Source organism: Eurosta solidaginis, unplaced genomic scaffold (assembly GCF_040869045.1).
Source record: "Eurosta solidaginis isolate ZX-2024a unplaced genomic scaffold, ASM4086904v1 ctg00001046.1, whole genome shotgun sequence".
In the NCBI taxonomy this organism is placed as follows: Eukaryota; Metazoa; Arthropoda; class Insecta; order Diptera; family Tephritidae; genus Eurosta; species Eurosta solidaginis.
In genome coordinates, this window is record NW_027136889.1 from 107,754 (window position 1) to 121,751 (window position 13,998).

General features: G+C 37.2%; 1 pseudogene; it reads right to left on the reverse strand.

The window, feature by feature from the left end:
* Window positions 1-2,525: 2,525 nt before the first annotated feature.
* On the reverse strand, window positions 2,526-12,542 carry LOC137235667 (dynein axonemal intermediate chain 4-like; annotated as a pseudogene).
* Between the last annotated feature and the right edge of the window lie 1,456 nt (window positions 12,543-13,998).

The window sequence follows — 13,998 nt, forward strand, 5'->3', positions numbered from 1 at the left end:
AAAGGTGTCAATGATCATTTTAAAAGGGAGTGGGCCTTAGTTTTATGGGTGGACGCCTTTTCGAGATATCGCCACAAATGTGGACCCGGGGTGACTCTAGACAAACGATAGGGGTATCAACTTAAAGGTATTAATGAGGGTTTTAAAAGGGGTGGTGGTAATTGTATATGAGAAGGCGTCTTCGAGATATCGACCAAAATATGGACCAGGGTGACACAGGACATCATCTGTCGGGTACCACTAAATTATTTATATATGTAATACCACGAACAGTTTCCTGCCAAGATTCCAAGGACTTTTGATTTCGCCTTACAGAACTTTTTCATTTTCTTCTACTTAATATGGTGTCACACCCATTTTACAAAGTTTTTTCTAAAGTTATTTTTTGCGTCAATAAACCAATCAAAATACCATGTTTCATCCCTTTTTCGTATTTGGAATAGAATTATGGCATTTTTTTCATTTTTAGTAATTTTCGATTTCGAAAAAGTGTGCGCGGTTATAGTCGGATTTCGTTCAATTTTTGTACCAAGATAAAGTGAGTTCAGATAAGTACGTGGACTAAGTTTAGTGAAGATATATCGGTTTTTGTTCAAGTTATCCTGTTAACGGCCAAGGGAAGAACAGACGGACGACTGTGTATAAAAACTGGGCGTGGCTTTAACCGATTTCGCCCATTTTCACAGAAAATAGTTACCGTCATAGAGTCTATGCCCCTACCAAATTTCAGAAGGATTGGTAAATTTTTGCTCGACTTATGGCATTAAAAGTATTCTAGACAAATTAAATGAAAAAGGGCGGAGCCACGCCCATTTTGAAATTTTCTTTTATTTTTGTATTTTGTTGCACCATATCATTACTGGAGTTGAATGTTGACATAATTTACTTATATACTGTAAAGATATTAACTTTTTTTTAAATTTGACTTTAAAAAAAAAAATTTTTTTTAAAGTGGGCGTGGTTTGCCAAATTTCATCATGATATCTTCAATGACTGCCAAATTACAGCTTGCAAAACTTCTAAATTACTTTCTTTTAAAAGTGGGCGGTGCCACGCCCATTGTCCAAAACTTTACTAATTTTCTATTCTGCGCCACAAGTTCAACTCACCTACGAAGTTTCACCGCTTTATCCATCTTTGGTAATGAATTATCGCACTTTTTCGATTTTTCGAAATTTTGGATATCGAAAAAATGGGCGTGGTTATAGTTCGATATCGTTCATTTTAAATAGCGATCTGAGATGAGTATCCAGGAACCTACATACTAAATTTCATCAAGATACCTCAAAATTTACTCAAGTTATCGTGTTAACGGACAGACGGACGGACGGACATGGCTCAATCAAATTTTTTGTCGATACTGATGATTTTGATATATGGAAGTCTATATCTATCTCGATTCCTTTATACCTCTACAACCAACCGTTATGCAATCAAAGTTAATATACTCTATGAGTTCTGCTCAACTGAGTATAAAAAATAAACAAAATGCTGAAGCTGTTACTCAAAATTAACTAAAGTTATCGCGCCTAAATGTAGACCGAAGATGATTTCAGGAAGTAAATAATCGAACTAACTAGATGAAATTGGTTGATGGTCACATTTTAATGAGGGATTACTTACAAGTTCGCACCAAGGTTGAAGTGGCAATGCCTTTGTAGCTAGTGGCGGTATAGAAAAACATTGGAATTTCACCTTAAAATTTTATTCATTCCCCTACGTTCTACCCATATGTATCTCTTATGTGTTATTTTTTTCGAATTTCTTTCTATAGAAAAATAGCAGTGTCAAATTTGATAAAATTTCGTTAATAAAATTTGCACTTTTTTTTAGGAAAAAACCGCTATGAATTTTGTAATAGAGACTATGAAAATTCATGCCAAAAATGTCTTTAAATAATTCGAAAATTCCTGAAATTTCGAGCTGTTTATTGGCCTAATGTGTAGTCTGAAAAGATGAAAGTTATAGGTCTCTCAAATTTCGCTTTGATTATTGGGTGTTTTCCATAAATAGTGTGAAAATTTTGTTTGGTATATGGAATAAAATCTGAAGCATCCTTCAAAAAAAAAACGAAATTTGAAGCGGATTGTGTGAGACCTGTGACCTGTACTTTGTCAGACTGAAGTTGACTGGGCTACAAAACTGGATACTAAAAAAAATTGATAGAACTTTAAACAAGTTCGAAATTTTCGTAAAATTTTCTAGAATTTTCGCATTTTTCCGAATGCGTTTTTGGGATTGTTTTGCATGGTTTCAGTAACAGAATTTATGTTCGAAATTTTTTTATTTTAATAGGCGTGGTTTTATGCCAGCTTGCAGAGCAAGTGTTACAACAAAAATCGGTTAAAGTATTGATTTTATCACGATAAGTATTTTCTATGAAAATAAGCAAAATCTGTTGAAAGTTATGCCCATATTTTTAAATTACTGCTTTCTTTATAAGTACACGATTAGAGAATAATATATACTACACTATTTTTTTATTCAGTTTATAAACATTTACTGCAATTAAAAATAACACATAATTATTTAAAACTAAAGTGACGTCCAATGGACGACTTTTTTTTTAATCCTTTTTGTTTTATCTCATAACCAAAATAGCCAATATTTTTAAACTCGAACAAAAGAGACGGTGATGTTTCTATAGCCTTATAAATCGCCTTTTCCAGTTGACCATATTGATTATGAGACGGGAAAGGCATATCTTCGAAACTGCACATCAATATATTTCCACGTTCATTGCCAATAGCAAGTGATCTGCCGCAAAGGCTTACTCTGTGGGAAAGTGATATATACATGTTATATATAATTATGACACGTATCTAAAATATCTAAAGACCTAACACTAAAAGCTTCCAAATTCCTGCAGTACTTACTTAGCAATTGTGTGAAAAGATTTGTCAATTCTTGTTGATGATACAGGTGCTAATAAATTACGCCTTAAATCCCACATATCTACAGTTTCGCGATTTATTGAAATAATAACCGTCGAATTAGTGCGACTCCACAAAGCACAGTGAATTGGCGTATAGCGCTCGGTAAGCGTAATTAAAGGTTGAAATATACCCTCTAGCCAAATACGAATAGTCCTAAAAAAATTAAAAAAATATATATAGATATCACCCAGTATTGCATAATTCTAAATACAAAACTGTTCTGAAAATGTGATGCGAAAATTCTGACAGCTTTAAATATTTCGGAGTTTGAGGTGGACTTATAGAAAGCAGAGAGAAAATTCCCATAGGATTTAAAGTTTTAACAGTTCAAGTATACTGTGGTTAGCTACTGAACATGTATTTCTAGGTTCGCTTTACATAAAAAGACAAACTTGGAAGACACGATAATCATCTTAGTCATTTCTGAGGCGAATTTCACCAGAGTCTGAAGCTACGAGCGGGTGTATGTCTTAGATGAAACGAGTGAAACGTATTATAGCAAGTTTTAAGAAGTTATTGAATATCCTGCAACTTCTGTTACCGTTCAAATCGCTGACTGTCGAATAAATAACTCGAGCATTCAGTATAGCAAAATGTTCTTTATTTACAACACTACTATGTTAGTAGTAATTCACAATCAAATTAATTGTGTTCTTCACTTCCAAAGTTTGAAATCAATTTGACAGACTACTCCTTAGCTTGCGCTGGTCTTATACTCTCAGTTGGCTGTTTTTTGCAGGGCCTGGACATTTCGTGAACAGCCTGCTTGTATAGTTTCTAATTTTTTTCTCATTTTTCTTAGGTGTTGTCTTCTAGGTGTATGCGTGTAAATGCGCAAGTCATAACTTTTGTGCTTTTAGCTACTGTTTACATGCATGTGCAATAACGTCCGAGCCCTTATACACTCACACTGTTGTCTTCTTTTCACTCACATGTGTGTGTAAGACTGAGTAATCTCCGCTCTTTATTGCTGTGTACATGCTTGCGTGGCTGTTTTCTCTTTCAGCGGCATAGTGACGTATCAAAACTGTGAATATTCTCCACAGTATGAACATTGCCCGCAGATCAGGTTGCACCCGTGCTTTTGAGTTCGTGACAGACAACCCATAATATTGTAACGAATTTACTTGCAAATCCTCTTATTTGCCCTTCTGCTAAGTTCGAATCACTAAACTGTTTAATAAATAACTCCAATATTGAATAATGGAAAAATGGCCTTTATTAAAGTACTTCACAATAACACTTATACTTTGCAACTAGCCCGCTTAACAACCAAACTGATTGACAGCTCAAATGAAACTCTGCTATTGCCCGACAGATTGCGTGCTTAATCAATAACTGCTTGATAGCTCAAATCAACTGAATTCCAGCGCCTCTACATTTGCTGCCTTTTATACTCTCTGATTTCAACGTTCGCATCTTCTAGGCGCTTCCATTTCCAGAACCTACTAGTTGCCATCAGCTCTCAAATTTCTCAGCCGTAACTACAATTGCACGATTTTATAGCTTCTCTCATTGCACACTTTCAGGGGTATCTCAGATATATGCATGTGTTTGTGCATTGATTCTACGCTGCTCGTATACGTACATATGTGTAGACGCAATTATTGATTCGTTTATGTAGATACATAATGATTGAATTATTGATGTGAATTCACGTCACTGCTTAGCATCGGCCTAGAGATGGCAGTACCCCTTGGTGTTGCTAATATTCGTAACACTGCCCTCCACCTAAGCCTGATCGTCCCGATCAGACAAATCTCCCGATCTAAACGCCGCTAGCAGCTCCAAATGTACCACTCTTCTACTCCGTGGTTTCCCAGTGGTTTGTATGCGGTAGATGGTATCACTGATCTTCTTCTCAACTTTGTGCGGGCCTTCCCAACAGCACCGAAATTTGGCTGGAATATCTTTCCACCGGTGAGGATTGTTTAACAGTACCAAATCTCCCTCCAAGAAACCTTTCGAATTTTTGTTCTCATTGTACCTGCGTTTCATCTTACTACTCATTAGTGTTATCGTTCCCTCGCACTATGTTGTTTAGCCAATTAACTTCTTCGCAGAGCTTGCACTTGGCGGATTGACTTTGTATCATCACTATCGTCTGGACGTTACACAATAGTAGTGCGCGCTGGCTTGAAACCACCCTTGAATTCTTTCTGAAAAATTCTTTCAGTCATTTTAGTGCGTCCATTAGAATTTGTCGATGCCGGTCTTTTTCTCGCAGGTACTTTTAATTTCTCTTTATTTGGCCCATTCGATCCATCAACCTTTTCTTTTGACTTTCGTGGCCTTTGTCGAGTCTTCTCCACCATTACTCGATTACTACTGAACCCTTTCTCTAACTTGAAGTTAAGTGGTATATCCTGGTTCTCATAACGCATCACCCTTCTCTGCATATCGATCTTGATGTCGTGGTCAACCAAGAAGTCCACTCCCAATATGACTTCTTCAACGATCTTCGCCACAACGAATTTGTGTGGAACCGTGACCTTTCCAATCAAGACTTCACATATCACTTCTCCCTGAACTTGGTTATACTCGCCTGTGGCCGTACGCAACCTTGCTGCAGGTAACGGTTTTACTCTCCTGTTGACTAAATCAGATCGAATCAAGGAATGAGATGCGCCCGTACCTACAGTCAGTACACGCTCCTTGCCATCCACATTCCCTCTGGCGGTAAGACTGCTTGATTTTATTCCAATCTGCGACACAGATATCACAGGACATTCAATAGCTGAAGCTAGCTCTCGATTTTTCCATCTGGTACGCTCTTGCTTATCTCCTCCAGCTTTGCGTTTACGGCCACCCAAGTTGGAACTACCAGGACCAAGATCGCAATGACGTGCAATGTGACCGGGCTTCCCGCATTTGAAACATTTCATAACTCCAGAGTTTTTCTGTTGTGATCCCTTCAGTGCTTCCAAAATTGTGTCCACCCAATCTGACCTTTCTACTTCCACACGATGGGCTTTGTACGCTGGCTTACTCAAAAGATACGCTGTTTCCCGAGTCAGTGCATAAGGTACCGTTTCAGCAAATGTTTGCTTTGGGCTTGCGTATGTATCTCGCTTTGTTTCGACGTCCCTTATGCCGTTTATGAAGCTCTGAATCTTTATCCTCTCGGTGTACTGAACGGATGTGTCCGCATTTGCCAAATGTACCAACCTTTCAACATCCGAAGCAAACTCCTGCAAAGTCTCATTCGCTCTTTGGTGATGGTTTTGCAACTTAATTTGGAATATCTGTTTTCTATGCTCGCTTCCATAACGTCTCTAGACAGCGGCCATCAATGCTTAACAGCTGTTCCGTTCGTACTCTGGAATAATCTGTAAGATTTCGGCAGCTGGTCCTTTCAATGCTACGAAGAGTGCAGCAACTTTATCTTCAGCATTTCAGTTGTTCACTGTTGTGGTCTTCTCAAACTGTAGCTTAAAGACCTGGAAAGTAACAGACCCGTCAAAGGATGGTGTTTTTACCTTTGGATTACTCGCTGAAACAGCTGGGCGATTTAGTTGTAACTGCTTCATATGACCCTTCAAATCATCGACTTCTGCCTGAAATTGAGCGATTTTTGCATCCTGCGCTTCAAGCTTTGATGTTACCCTTGCTTCCTGTGCTTCTAACTGTGAAGGCATTTGTGCCACCTGAAATGATAAGTGCTCCTCTTGTTCTTCCATCTTGGATGTTATGCGTGTCTCCTGCGATTCCAGTTGAGTTTCTATCTTGGATGTAATCTGTGTCGACATTTCTGACATACGCATTTCTTGTGCTTCAATCTTCGATGTTATTCGTGTCTCATGAGATTCCATCTGTGTTGACTTATACGTTTTCTGTTCTTCTAGTTGAGATGACATATACGTTTTCTGTTCTTCTAGTTGAGATGACATTGTCGATGTTTGAGCAGATATTGCAGCCAAAATCGTGTTCAAATCTGTGCTCGTAACTGTCTGCTATGTTTCGTTTTTCTCTTCAATTTTTGTTGTTGTCTCGTCCCCATCAGGATAAAAGACATACTCATCCACATCAATTCCTTCTGCTTCCATTGCCTCTCGTAGCCGTGCCTGAAGTTCGAGTTTAACGCCACTTGTATTCAATCCTCGGCTCTCCAACTCCTTCTTCAGTTGCTGGATCTTCAATTCACTGAACTTTGCCATGTCCTTGTTGTCCTCTGGAATTTATTCAACAATTCCTCTTCTCACACCAATTGTAACGAATTTACTTACAAATGCTCTTATTTGCCCTTCTGCTAAGTTCGAATCACTAAACTGTTTAATAAATAACTCCAATATTGAATAATGGAAAAATGGCCTTTATTAAAGTACTTCACAATAACACTTATACTGTGCAACTAGCTTGCTTAACAACCAAACTGATTGACAGCTCAAATGAAACTCTGTTATTGCCCGACAGATTGCGTGCTTAATCAATAACTGCTTGATAGCTCAAATCAACTCAATTCCAGCGCCTCTACATTTGCTGCCTTTTATACTCTTCTAGGTGCTTCAATTTCCAGAATATACTAGTTGCCATCAGCTCCCAAATTTCTCAGCTGTAACTACAATTGCACGATTTTATAGCTTCTCAACGGTTAATACCAGTAGTAACCAGGTGGAAAATGATTTAAGCTCATTTGGTGTGAGCAAGGTATCCCAACGAAGGAACTGGCTTGCCTTGTCCGACGGTCATAACCCTTTAAACGGTTAAGCGCCCATTAAACTAAAAACGAGATAGGGTACGCAATAGGTGTTTTTCTACCCTGCCTTGGGTCGTGATAATGAACGACCTGCTTCAGTACCTTAAGGATAGTGTGCGCTAAGTGGTGGTTTATGCAGACAAGCTTGCTGTTCTGGTCCGAGGAGAGTTGCTGAATACACTAAGGAACGCTTTTCAGCGTTACCTGTGTGTCGTGAATATGTGGTTTGAATCATACGGATGAGCTATCAAGCCTTGTAAAAAGGAGCTCATTTTATTCGCACAAATGTACGGTCTCCAGAATTTAGACCACCATTTTTTGGAAGAGAAACGAAGGTACTGTATCACAGGATTAAAGTACTTTGGTACTATTATTGACTCATGTTCCCTCAAAAAATAAATAAGTTGAGGAAGTGATGTGGAACTGGGGTCTTGTTAACTTGTTCACGGATGTACTAAAGTTAAACGGAATGGTAGGCGTGTGCCGTATTCTGCCATTCGTTCGGTATTGGCCAGAACTTTATGTTTCTTGATGACTGCAGCATTTTCCAGGTGGAGATCGCCCCTATACAGGATGTGGTAGATGGAATAGTATCTTCCGTTTTCAATGGTAGGGAACATTATTCATATATGCGGCCATGGAAACCTTTAGCTTTACCGCCGTAATTCTGGAGGTTCTAAGATATTGCTTGACCTCATAAAAGACGTAATCTTACTACTCTTTGATAAAAAGTATCTGTATTCTAGGTCATTATGATATCCCTTATAACTGTCAGGCTGATCTCTTGGTCCAAGCAGACACTGGCGAAATGAACTTGTCTGCCATTGGCGACTTTGTGAAACCGCTGGTCATATTCTTGGTGCTCCTGAAAAGGTTCGGGTCCAGCCAGCTGACATCACGTCTTGTCGTTTTTCCTGGCCTAACTAGCATGTTTTTGAATCACAAAAGTCAGCGGAACCATTATATTTTACAAAAGCTTATGTATTCATGGCTATTTGAATGATATCATGGCTCGGCCCAATGGAAGTCCATACTGTGCACCTAAATATACTAGAAAGCCCTAGCTGTGTGAGTTGCATGGATAACCAGGAGGGGAAATATCTCGGCCGGGACGTATTAGACTCTCAGCAGGAAATTTCCGAGTTTGACGAGCGCCTTATTCGTAGCTTTGACGTTGCACGCAGCAATGTACTAAAAAAGTGGAGCCCAGTTTCACAGAAAGGGCATGTGATAACACAAGGAACTAAAATGTACATATATCGAAGTTAGTTGCCCTTCCACTAGATAGCTGCGACCCAACCCCATCTAACCTAAACTAAGGCAGGAAGTCTGTAATTATTATAATTCATAGAAATAATTTAATCGAGTGCCCTATACGCTTCTTTACACTTACCAGTCATTGCCGCACGTTACGAAAAGTCGTGGTGACCATGGTGAATAGTCCATATGATTGACGGCACCCTCATGCACTTTCAATACATCCAAATATTGATGAGTATGATTTAATGAACACTTTTGTATGCAATCTTCATCGGTGAGTATGAAATACAAATCGCTAATTACTGGATGAAGAACCAGATTCAAACCACATGGATGTCTATTAGATTTAATATAATTTTCAGCCAATGGACCAATATCAGTTGACTTGATTTGGACACCTTCAGGATTGCCTTCAATGCGATTCAGCATCATTTGGCGCATACCCAACAAATATGGGCTGGCTATTATACGAAATTTAGCAATTTTACCATCTCGTGTCAATACCAAAAATGGATCAATTTCTGGTGAATCATCATGAAGTTGATGAAACCATTGTAGTGCTGTCACCGGTTCCGATGTCAGCAATAAAGTACGTTGTGATATGGCAACAGGTGGATCATTTGCATTTGTAATATTACGTACTTGTACTGTACCATCGTACATGCCAATTGCAATAAGAAATGGTAAAAATGGTGAAAACTCTACAGCTGTTACAGGCACCGGATAGCTGTAAGTGCGTTCAGGATTACGTGGATTTTTCACACTCCAAATGCAAACATTACCATTGGTAACAGTTCTCTTTGCTGAATGCGAATAAAATCCGTAACCGACAGCTATCAAATCACCATTGCCATGACAAAAACTTATTGCTGATACGGCTTTACGTACTTTTCCCATTATTTTACATTCCTCGAAGACTGGTTGTATCATGCGATAAAGTAAATTAATTCGATATTTATAATCAACATTTGCATCCATTTTAGTTTTAATTGACATATTGCGATAGCGTTGTTGTTGTTGTTGATAATAATTACTAGCCAACATACGTTCCAATACCATAGCTGAATATGAGAAATTTGGATTTTTTGCTATAACATCCAAACGATCTGGATAAAAGTCTGCATTAGCAATCATAGGCACTCCGCTAAGTCTTTTATTATTTTCAAATATTTTTTTATAGGTATCGTACATTTCGTATAATGACACATAACAAGGTCTATCCATGTAATGTTTAACAGTTGTATTAACTTCACGCGCCTTTACTAGTACATCTTTTGTTTGCGTTTCAGCTTCAGAGCGAAACCCACCGTTAAATAATCATATGCACGATTATCATAATCCGCAGCTTCAGCGTCGAAACTATCCTTCAATACAACCGTGCTAGCTTGCTCATACAGCAAAAAGTTGTCGGTCTTGCGCAAAATCACTCTTATGAAAGGTTGCCTAAAGTCTACGGTTAGTGGTAGTAGATCATAGCGTGAACCGAACTCATCGTCCTTTAACATTAAGTGTATGCTACCAACCTGTAAGGTGTGAACAAATTGTATACGATAAGCATTAGGCTGGGGCAAACAAATATACATTTTTTCCTGTAAAAATGTAAGCTTATTATTTTAATGTGTAGAGGTTCCTAATCGCGATTTAAGGTTGCCAATACAAATCATATTGCGACACCCATAAAATTTGAAATTGAACTTTGACCTCGAATAACTACTAAACGAAATAAGTTAAACCGTTAAATTTCGTATAAGAATACCTAAAGCTAAAGATTTGGGTGCAAGGGTTGGAGATCTGGTAACTTTTATATTAAACCTTGAAAACTATCCTTACTATTATTTGAAAGTCAGAGGTCGCGATGATGGCTTCGAAACATTACAATAATAAGCTTAAATTGCAAAATCTATATTTTAAATGCTCTGAACAATATTTTTACTATCCCAAAAGGAAAATAAACAAATTGTTTGGTACACCCTAATAAGCGTTGTATATCATAGACATTTCTATATCTAAAACTAAACTAAAAACATATGACAGTTTGGAGTTTTGTGAAAATGCATTGAAAATATATACCATAGCAAATATAAGCTGCGGATCGTAAGTAATTTTTTGATATCAAATTTTTTCTTTTCACAAGGAAGTTCTGAGGCCCTATTCAGTAACTATGAGTTTTGAAATGTACATTTTTATTTCATACAAATTATATGAAGAAAAAGTGTACATTTTAAAACTCACAGTTACTTAACAGGGCCCCAGAAGTTTGATGTTGGAGACGTTGTCATAACAAATGAATGCTACGAATTGTGATCAAATTTTCTCATTTTTGATTTTTTCTTTGCATATTTTGTTTTGTTTTCACAGTTGTTATTTTGCCATTGTAAGTGTATTGTAAAAATATTTTAGACAAACTTCGAATGCAATGATGCTAGACCATTTGCACAACACTCTGAACTGCCCTGTTGTTTCGTGGAATATATCAATATATCATAAGGGAGTTCAGAATTTTGTGTATTTGGTGTTGGAAACGTTGCTATAGGAAATGCTAGCTATGGATTCTTCGCATATTTTGTTTTCTTTTGACAATTGTTAATTTGCTATTGAAAAGTGAAAAAATGAACTACAGTTTTTGATGTTGCGATGACGTAGGAAATACATAGCCGTATAATTTTTTGGCGTTTTGTGTAAGAATACTACACCAGTTTGCAAATACATTGATGTTAGACTATGCGCACAAAATCCTGAACTCTCCACATATGTTTTTAGGAAAGTAGCATTACTTGCAGAAATGTGCACTTACAACATTTTTCACAACTGACATTCATACGAACTATTTTTTTTTTTTTTGTGGCCTCACAGACTATTTCTTCAAAGATTTAGTCGAATAGGAATTTTGTTGAATAATATTCTAGAACATGGGTCTTCAAACATTTAAAGCGATTGGCCGTTCGCATATGCAGTGAGAGCACAATTGTGTCGTGTAAAAATACCCCTGTTCTAGAAGATTTGTACACCCCTAATGACCTTCAAAAGTGATATTATTTAATGGGGTTAACTGGTTAAGATAATATATAAAAGTCTTCCTCGTAAAATTTTTTTGTAAAGTTGGTGATGCGTTAAAAGTTGCTAACTCCACTCTTAATAATTTCACAAAACGACATTTGATACTAAACGAAGGGGAAATGATTTCTGGCAGAATCTTGATATCATTATTTATAATGTAGAAACCCCAATAAGTATATCATCTAGTGAAATCTTGAGACCAAGACCAAAACGCATACTAGATTTAGCTCTTACTGAGCTTAAACTTTGTCTTCTGCTGCTATCTGCACTGCGTGAAAAATCTTTGTTCAACTGCGTTGTTACAAATAAATGTATTGCCCGAAAATTTTCAAACGCGTCAGCATCTATGTCAATTAATTTCGGTGTAACGTTTGCGTGAGTTTGCTGCGTATGATCATAGACTTTCAAAGTTCTACGCCAATCTATTGCAAAATCGATCTCTTTGTCAAGTGTTTTTATGTAAGTAATGCGTGCAAGATGTCCAGTTTTCTTTCTTTCGGTTAACTAAAAAATTGAAAATGCACAAAGCTCACTTAAAAATACTTTCGTCGAATACCAAAAAATTTGATATTTAATACCGTTCTGCGAGCCATCGTAATGAAATTAGGTTCGTTGATATTGGTAATATACAAAAACTCGGTTATCAGCAAATATATGAATGCTTTTGAGGTTCTTCTTAATGTGAAAGAATAAACTAAAAACTCATTTGAGTGGTACGGCATTTGTAAAATCAAAAAAACTTGAGTGTGGGAAGTCTTTTATGTTGCCAGTTGTATTTACAGGTAAAAGAAAAGTTTTCAAATTGAGTGTTTGTATAGGCACGTTTTTGTAAAACATTTTCGCTGAAAGTAGAGGAGGTTGGTTGTTTGGTTGGTTGCTGTGCCGCCCGGATACTAAAGATCTGAGCCTAAACGGAGCGCTTTTTAATTCCCGTTATTGTGGTAGTGATCACAAAATTTTCTTTACGTGACATATTTATTAATTAGGTTCTCTGTTCTTTAGCTGTCGTAATTCGGCCAAGAGTGCATGGCACGTATCCGAGGAGTGGCAGTTGGAGACTGCTAACTAATTTAATCTGCTATGTATGTTTTCTCTGCAACCTCCAGAAGCGCCTTTGTCTTTGCAAGTAGCTCTGCCTTATCGTTGCCCCCGATGTTTCTAAGAGCAGGTCCGTATATGAGGGTTATGTTTGCGAATTTAGCTGCTGCTGTGAAGCGACCTCTTGTAGCTGCTAACGGCCCTAGACGAAGTGATAAAGGAGTTAAGCGCCTAGAGGGCTGCTTGGCTATCTGTGTAAGTCCAACAACAATCGACCAGTTCTTAGGAAATTTTGTAACAATATTGTTTTTAAGAGAGTAAATATTTTATTGCATCGTACAAAAGACGTTATTTGAATTTACAAAAGTAGTATTTTTTTATCTTTCATATAATTTAATGTTCATAACATTTCTGGCTAACCCTTCTGTTACATTATGGTCATTTGGTGACTTTTTGCTTTGTTTTTCTGATATCTCTTGATAAAAGAAAATTTTTAGAATTTCCTTTCATTAATTTGTGTATTAAGCGAAATGTCTTCTAAAAGGCCTAACGAGCAAGATTAGCCTAATCCAATAACTGATAACAAACAAACTTACGTGGTCGCACCATAAGGGCATTCTGTGACCGGAGCTATTTTTTTGAGCATAAAAAGAAATCATTGTACAGAAAATACATAAAATGATAATAGTTGGATACCATAGATCTTTTAGAATATTAAGATGAAGTTTTTTTCCAGTTAGATACGCGGCGCTATTTTTTTCCTAAATATGTAAGGATACCTATATTTTCTACGCCGCTTGATAACTGCTTAAGGAGTGGTATTACAATATGGAAAACTTCTAATTGCAGAATACACTCGGAACGTATGCTAGATCACTTCCAAGAGGCAACCCCACTTGAAAAAATTGTTGAAAATTTTTTAATGTTAATTTTTTCATTACCTGAACAAAGGATCTTCGGTGTAGTAGGCCAGCATTCTACGTAAATGTCAAGTCCACCATTTCGCAAAAG